Genomic DNA, 6,000 nt, shown 5'->3' with positions numbered 1-6,000 from the left:
TCCCTACATATAAGGAAACAGGCAAAAGGTTGTTTTGCTACAGGCCAAATGCCACCTTGAGCCATGCAAGAACAGGTAGTGCCAACACTGTGTGGGTGACGGCGCATCGGGCAGCTCCAGACTCGGACCGTGGGATTGTGGTTGAAGGGAGGCAGTGATTGTTTTAACGGGGCAGCTCCGTGTTTAACGCGGTGGGAAGGGATTAACAACTTTCACAGCTATTTAGGAAGAAAACGGGAAAGAACCCAGCAAAGGGCAGCGGGAGGGGGGCCAATAAAGCCTGTAGGAAAAGAAGTGTTAAGCAGGGAAAGGGGCGTGTGTGGCCAGTCCGTGGGGTTTAACCGAGTCATAAAGGACAAGAAGCAGGGGAGCCTGTAAGTGGCAGTGATATTCACAATGCGCTCCCCCCACCCCAAATCTTCCACAGAGGATAAGTGTAACGGTGAGGTAGAAGAGTCTGGGGCTGAAGCTTATCTGTCCCACACGTGAGTGCTCGTGAACACGCACACACACGCACACATCTGCCTTGATGGGGGTGATCCGTGTAGCGGGGGCGGGGGGAAAGAGTAGGACTCCGGGAGACTCCAGGAGACTCCGGAGCCGGGAGGCGCAGGCGCCTCCGCAGGGCAGCCGGAGCCGGAGAACCCCGGGATCGCGGGTCACAGCTCCATCCTCCGCCCCCCGCCGCGCTCCCGTGCGCCGCCGGCCGCCCTCCCGGCTCGGTCGCCCCCCTTTCACTTTCGCGTCTGCGTAGGTGTCTGCCCGGGCGGCGCTGGGGGGCGCGGGGGCGCGCGGGGCGGCGCGGGGGCGCGCGGCGAGCGGAGGGGGGAGGGTCCTGGCGCGCAGCCCCTTCCTCCGCTCGCTGGGCCCAGCGGGCGGCGGCGGTGGCGGCCGAGTTGCTGTCAGAGCGAGGGGACCGGCGGCGGCCGCCGCTCCTCGCCACTCTCCCCCGCGCGCAGACACCGCGTCCTTCCTCGGCGCCCCCCCACGGTGGGGGTGGGGCAGAGGCGCGGCGAGCCTGAGGCGGGGGGGTGGAGGGGAGAGGAGCAGCCTCGCCGGGTGGGCAGCCAGGGAGCAGGAGAAGAAACTTTTCCCTCCCGCCCCCCGCGCGTGCTTCCCAGCCCGCATCTCCCCCCGCCGCTGGGAACTGCACCTGAGGCCGGGGCGCGAGGTCAGGGCCGGACTTTGGGGAGCCGTGGGGAGGGCTGTGGGGTGACGTGCGTCGGGGTTCCTTTTGCCCTCGGCCTCCTCACCGCCACTGGCCTGGGTGGGAGGGCGGCCACGGGCACCCACGGTCCCGTTTCCCACCAGCCGGTGGCTGGACGCTTTGCTGCCTCCTCCCGCTGGTGAGGGTGTGACCCGGGGAGGGGGCCGTGGCGCCGCGGGCTCCCCCTACGGCCGCCCCCTCAACACACACACACACACACACACGCACCCACACACGCTCCGCCGCCAGAGCTGTCACCGGCCACCCCAGGCCTGGGGAGGGGGCGCAGAAAGCCCGCTGCGGGGCGGAGGCTCGGGCTCATCCCGCCGGACTTCCCGACTCCTGGGGCCGCCGCCGGCACCGCCCGGGAGACCCGGCCGCCCCGGGAGAGGGGCCCGCCGGAGGCCGGGCCGCCGCTGCTGCTGGGGGCGGGCGGGCGCCCTCGTCCCCGTCTGCGCGCTTTGGCGCCGCCGCCTCGCCTCCTCCTGCCGGGTAACAACACTACTGCTCTATTGCTCTACCCACCGTCAGTAGGGCGACTCCCGGGATTCTCTTCCTCTCCATCCTGACCGCCGATCTGCTAATATTGGACTTGCTGGTGGCGGCAGCGGCGGCGGCGGCGGGAGTCCGGTTGCCCCCACGCACCCCCCGCTCCGCGCCCCAGCCTCCCCACCATGTCCTAGAAAAGGTGAGTGCCGCGACAGTCACTTTGCGCTGACAGCGGCGGGAGGGGGCCGGGGGAGCAGGGCGGCCCCGGGGAAAGCATGGTCCGCTCAGAGGGCGCGGGTTGGAGAACCGAGGTGGGCTGCTGGCAGGAGACGAGGTGCCCGCCGGGCCGCCGCCTCCGGGCAGGGGTGCTGGGCGGCGGGCGAGCAATCGCGGCGGCTGTCGCTGCAAAATTCTAACCTAGATTTTGCAGGAAGCTGAGATCCAGGGCCAGACCGGCCCTCCGTAAAGGAGGTAAAAACTTAGTAAAAGAGACACGTCCGTTCCTTTAATAATGAATAATTCGGCAGCGCAGGCGGAGCCGCCGTCTCCTCGCGTGCCCGAGCGCTAGGTCCAGGACTGCCCTCGCTCCTGCCAGCCGCCCGTGCTCGGCCCCGGGTGCGATCGATGCCCGGCTGGTCGCTTGGCCCGGAGAGCGCGCATGACCTCGGGGCCCCGCGGGAAAGTTGGGACACTTGTGGGGACTCCCGGCTGCGGGGGCGCCGGGGGCTGCTGCGCGCGGGGGACTGCTGAGCACCTGAGTCGGGGGTGTGGACCAGATCTCCTGCGCCGCCGCCGTCTCTCCCGCCGCCAGGGAGCTCCCTACCTGGAGCGGCTGAGAGTTCGAGTCTTCCTGTGTTCGGGGTCTGGAGTCCTGAAGCTTAATTAACTGTAAGGAGAGGAGGGGCCTTTGGGCACAGGGCGAACTCCCTCTGCCCTTCCGAGTTTGGCTGGTGCGGGGCAAGGGTGAGGCGGGAGGCTGCACAGCTGCCGCCGGCGGCCTGCGGGTCTCCAAGGGCCGGGGGACCAGATTTAGGTGTGTACGTCACTGGTGCTGACTCTGGGCCAGCCGGGAATCTAAAACGGAGCCTCATATGCGGAGCCTCAAAGTCCTTAGAAATCAAAGTTAAGAAGCCCATCCTTTTGCTTAGTAAGTACAGCGTTTGGGTGGGCGGGAGGAGAGTCGAGGTGGAGGCGGTTTGGAGGGAAACCGAAATTTCTTCCTGCAGACGCTTGATCCTTAGAAAACAGTTTCCTTCCCCACTCGCGTTTGTTTCTCCCAATTATGTGCACCGCCCCCCTCCCCCATTATAAAGTGAGTATCCTTGATGGTAAGCTTTCCTTCAATTTGAACTAGTGGAAAAATCCAATACGAAAGAAATACAGCAACCAAATTATAAGGAAGGAGTGCAGCAGCTCCTGACCCTCGCATTTTTGGGGGGGTGAAGGGGGTGGGAGAGAAGCTGTGTTTAAACGGCTTTGGCTGCACTGAAATCACCCGCTTTTCCGGCACGGTTAAAACACGGAAATTCAAATCGAGTGGGAACGTGATCCTCTCGCTCGCTGGCAGCGCACGCTGCGGCTGCTCTGCCGAGAGGTAACTCGAAAGACAGACGAAAGGGGCGGGGAGCGGGGCCTCGGGGGTCGGGAGAAGCCCACTGAGAGACCTCCGCTGCGCGCGGACGCTGTGGGCGGCGCCTGGGCCAGGGCTGCCGCTCACCTGGCGCTGCAGGTGGAGAGCGTCAGGGGACGGCACCTTGACTGGCTTTCGGGAAAACCGACTTCTTCCGCGTCACCAGACTTCTCACGTCTCTCCAGACATCCTGGGGTTAGCCGGGAGGAGAGCCAGGTGGGCGTGAGCAAGTTTGGGGCAGTCGAGCGATGAGGGCGGGGGGCACCGTGTAGAGGGTACCTAGTGGCGTAACCGCTGCCCTGCACCCCAGGCGGCCGCCGCCGCTTCTGCGGCTTTAAGGGAGCTGCCGAGTCCAGGCTGTGTCGCAGCAACTTTGTATCAGTCATGTCGCCCTCCTAGTGACTGACAGCCGGGCTTGTCCAATGAGACGCCAGCCTGACCCGTGCAGCGTGGAGGCTTGCTTCCCTCTGGGCCAATGGGAAGGGCCCAGGGGGGCGGGATAGCAACCTGAACTTTTTATCTGGACATGTGACCCGCTTTTAAAAGGGCCGGCCCTCGCGCTGGCCCACTCCCCCTCCGGGCTTTCGCCCGCCTTCTCGCGCTCTCTCCCTCCTACTCCGCCCGCCCTGGCCCTGCCCCTGCCCCCTGCTCTCCGCCCCTCCGCGCCCGGGGTGTCATTGGACGGGGGAGACGCAAGCCAACTTCAGGCTGCTCGGAGGAAACCCGTGCAGTCACCTGGGTGCAAGAGCGTTGCTGCCTCGGGCTCTCCCGCTGCAGGGAGAGCGGCACTCGCTGGCCTGGATGTGGTTGGATTTAGGGGGGCTCCGCAGCAGGGGTGTCGTGGCGTTGGCGAGCGCTGCAACAGGTAGACGCCGAGAGACGGACCCCGGCCGAGGCAGGTGTGTAGGGGTGCGCGGCTGGCCGCCGCTTGCCGGGCTCGGCGTGCGGCCGCGGCGCGGGAGCGTGCACTTTGCAGGGAAAAAGTGGCTGCGTAATCCGGAGGCACAGTCAGTAGGGTGCTGTGTGCTTGTTGTTTTGTTTTGGTTTTCCACTTTTTTCCCCCCTTTGGCCGCCAGAGGACTATTTTGGGAAAGTTTGGCCACTTTGGATAAATGCCCTCTAACGAGCAGCTTTCAGCCGCCTTTGGCAGTGGGAGGTCTACCATCCTTCCCTTTCCCCAAAGATGAATTTCGGATCGTTTTCCTTGTACAGTTTTTAAAGGACGTTTGAATGATATTTCTTTCCTCTATCAGTTGCGGAAGCACCCAAATCTCAGCCGGAGGTGAGGAGGGAAAAGGGAAAAGGGCAGTTGAAGGAGATACAGATCCTGATAGATCCTGTGTGAGAGGGGCTCTGGAAATTCGTGCATTTCCCGTTTCTTAGCCTTCACGAAACTCCTGAAAGAGATTATGCTTTCTGTGGCATCAGTTGGAATTAATTCTAAAAGCAGGGGAGAAGGGATGAAGCTGCTTCTGGTGGCATCCGTACCCTGCGACTGAATTTAGGTGGATAGCTTTTCCTAATGAATTTTGAAAGGCCAGGTTTAAATCATTCTGGTTTGTGGTACCAGCGGTTTTAACTATTATAACACAGAAGTTAGGAAGACTTATTTGAGAGCAGACAAGTGTTTGAAACCACTGAATTTCAAATGCACTAAACTGGTTTTTAACATTTGAATTGCCGTTTCTCTAGGTGCTGTTATTGATGATATTTACATAGTAATAATAACAGCGTTCTCCATCTGTGAAGTTCTGGGACGTTTAAATTTTATATTTGACTTCATGGCACGCTATCATGGAAATGCTTGAGAAGAGAAGTTTTTTAAAAATAATCTGAAGGGGAGCTTTTTCCTTTAAGGGAGAAATAGTTTAGTTTGGGGCTTTTGGAAACATCAGGTGGCTCAGTGAATTAGGTGAGTGAATAGAAATCAGGTGTTTTCAGTTCTAACTGGTTCTCCCGCTCTCTTAGGTGACCTTGGGCTGATTTCTATCATTTAGCTCATCTGTAAAAAAGAGGGACATAGTAATAGCTATGTAGTGGGGATGACAGCAAAATAGTTACACACTGTGAACTTTTACAACTATGCAACTGGTGCAAATTATGAAATTTTTAGGGTTCTGTCTTTAAGATGTCATATTATAGTCAACTAACTGTAGAAAATGGTGCATTTGAAATGGAACCTTGTTTTGGGCGTAGTAAAAGTGAAAGCCTTTAGAGATAAAATATAAATTCGCAAGATTCCTTGTTAGTATTCCTGGGGGGGGGGGGGGGGGGGAAGCTACTTTCCTTGTGGAAAAGAGCAGTTTAACACAGTCTGTAAAATATAAAATTTTAAAGTCAGGTTTTTCCTTTGCAAAATAGTGTTTAAGAGCATATATATGACTTAAGGTAGAACTATCAGTGCCTTTCCTTACTTTCCTTATGTGAAAGTTGTTTTTTTTTGGGGGGGGGGAGCTATTTGCTTGAAAATTAAGGGGTCTTCATGGGTTTTGTCTTTTTCCCAAGGGAGTCTGTTATCATTTCCATTGTAAGGGAGACAAATCTGATTCTATATAAGCTGGATTTGTATCCCAGTATCTGTTTCATTGTATAGCTTAGTAACAAAAATTTTCCCTTTACCCTCTGGATATTTTTAAGTTCTATGAGGCTCATATTCATCAACTAATATTTTCAG

General features: G+C 58.6%; 1 protein-coding gene across 4 annotated transcripts in view; it reads left to right on the top strand.

Annotated features, from left to right (window-relative positions):
• The first annotated feature begins 1,093 nt into the window (after positions 1–1,093).
• Positions 1,094–6,000, top strand: part of NR3C2 (nuclear receptor subfamily 3 group C member 2) — a 337,688-nt gene continuing 332,781 nt past the window's right edge. Inside the window, exon 1 of one of the 4 annotated variants that reach the window (XM_057728082.1) lies at positions 1,094–1,171. The gene's annotated coding sequence lies outside the window, so the exon portion shown is untranslated. Of the gene's footprint in view, positions 1,172–1,732; positions 1,896–2,322; positions 2,585–4,029; positions 4,226–6,000 lie in introns of those variants that run through there. The other 3 variants (XM_057728081.1, XM_057728079.1, XM_057728078.1) reach the window with 3 other exon arrangements.

Source organism: Hippopotamus amphibius, chromosome 3, assembly GCF_030028045.1.
Source record: "Hippopotamus amphibius kiboko isolate mHipAmp2 chromosome 3, mHipAmp2.hap2, whole genome shotgun sequence".
In the NCBI taxonomy this organism is placed as follows: Eukaryota; Metazoa; Chordata; class Mammalia; order Artiodactyla; family Hippopotamidae; genus Hippopotamus; species Hippopotamus amphibius.
Note: the sequence above shows the minus strand (reverse complement) of the source record. Positions and strands in the feature narration are given on the sequence as shown.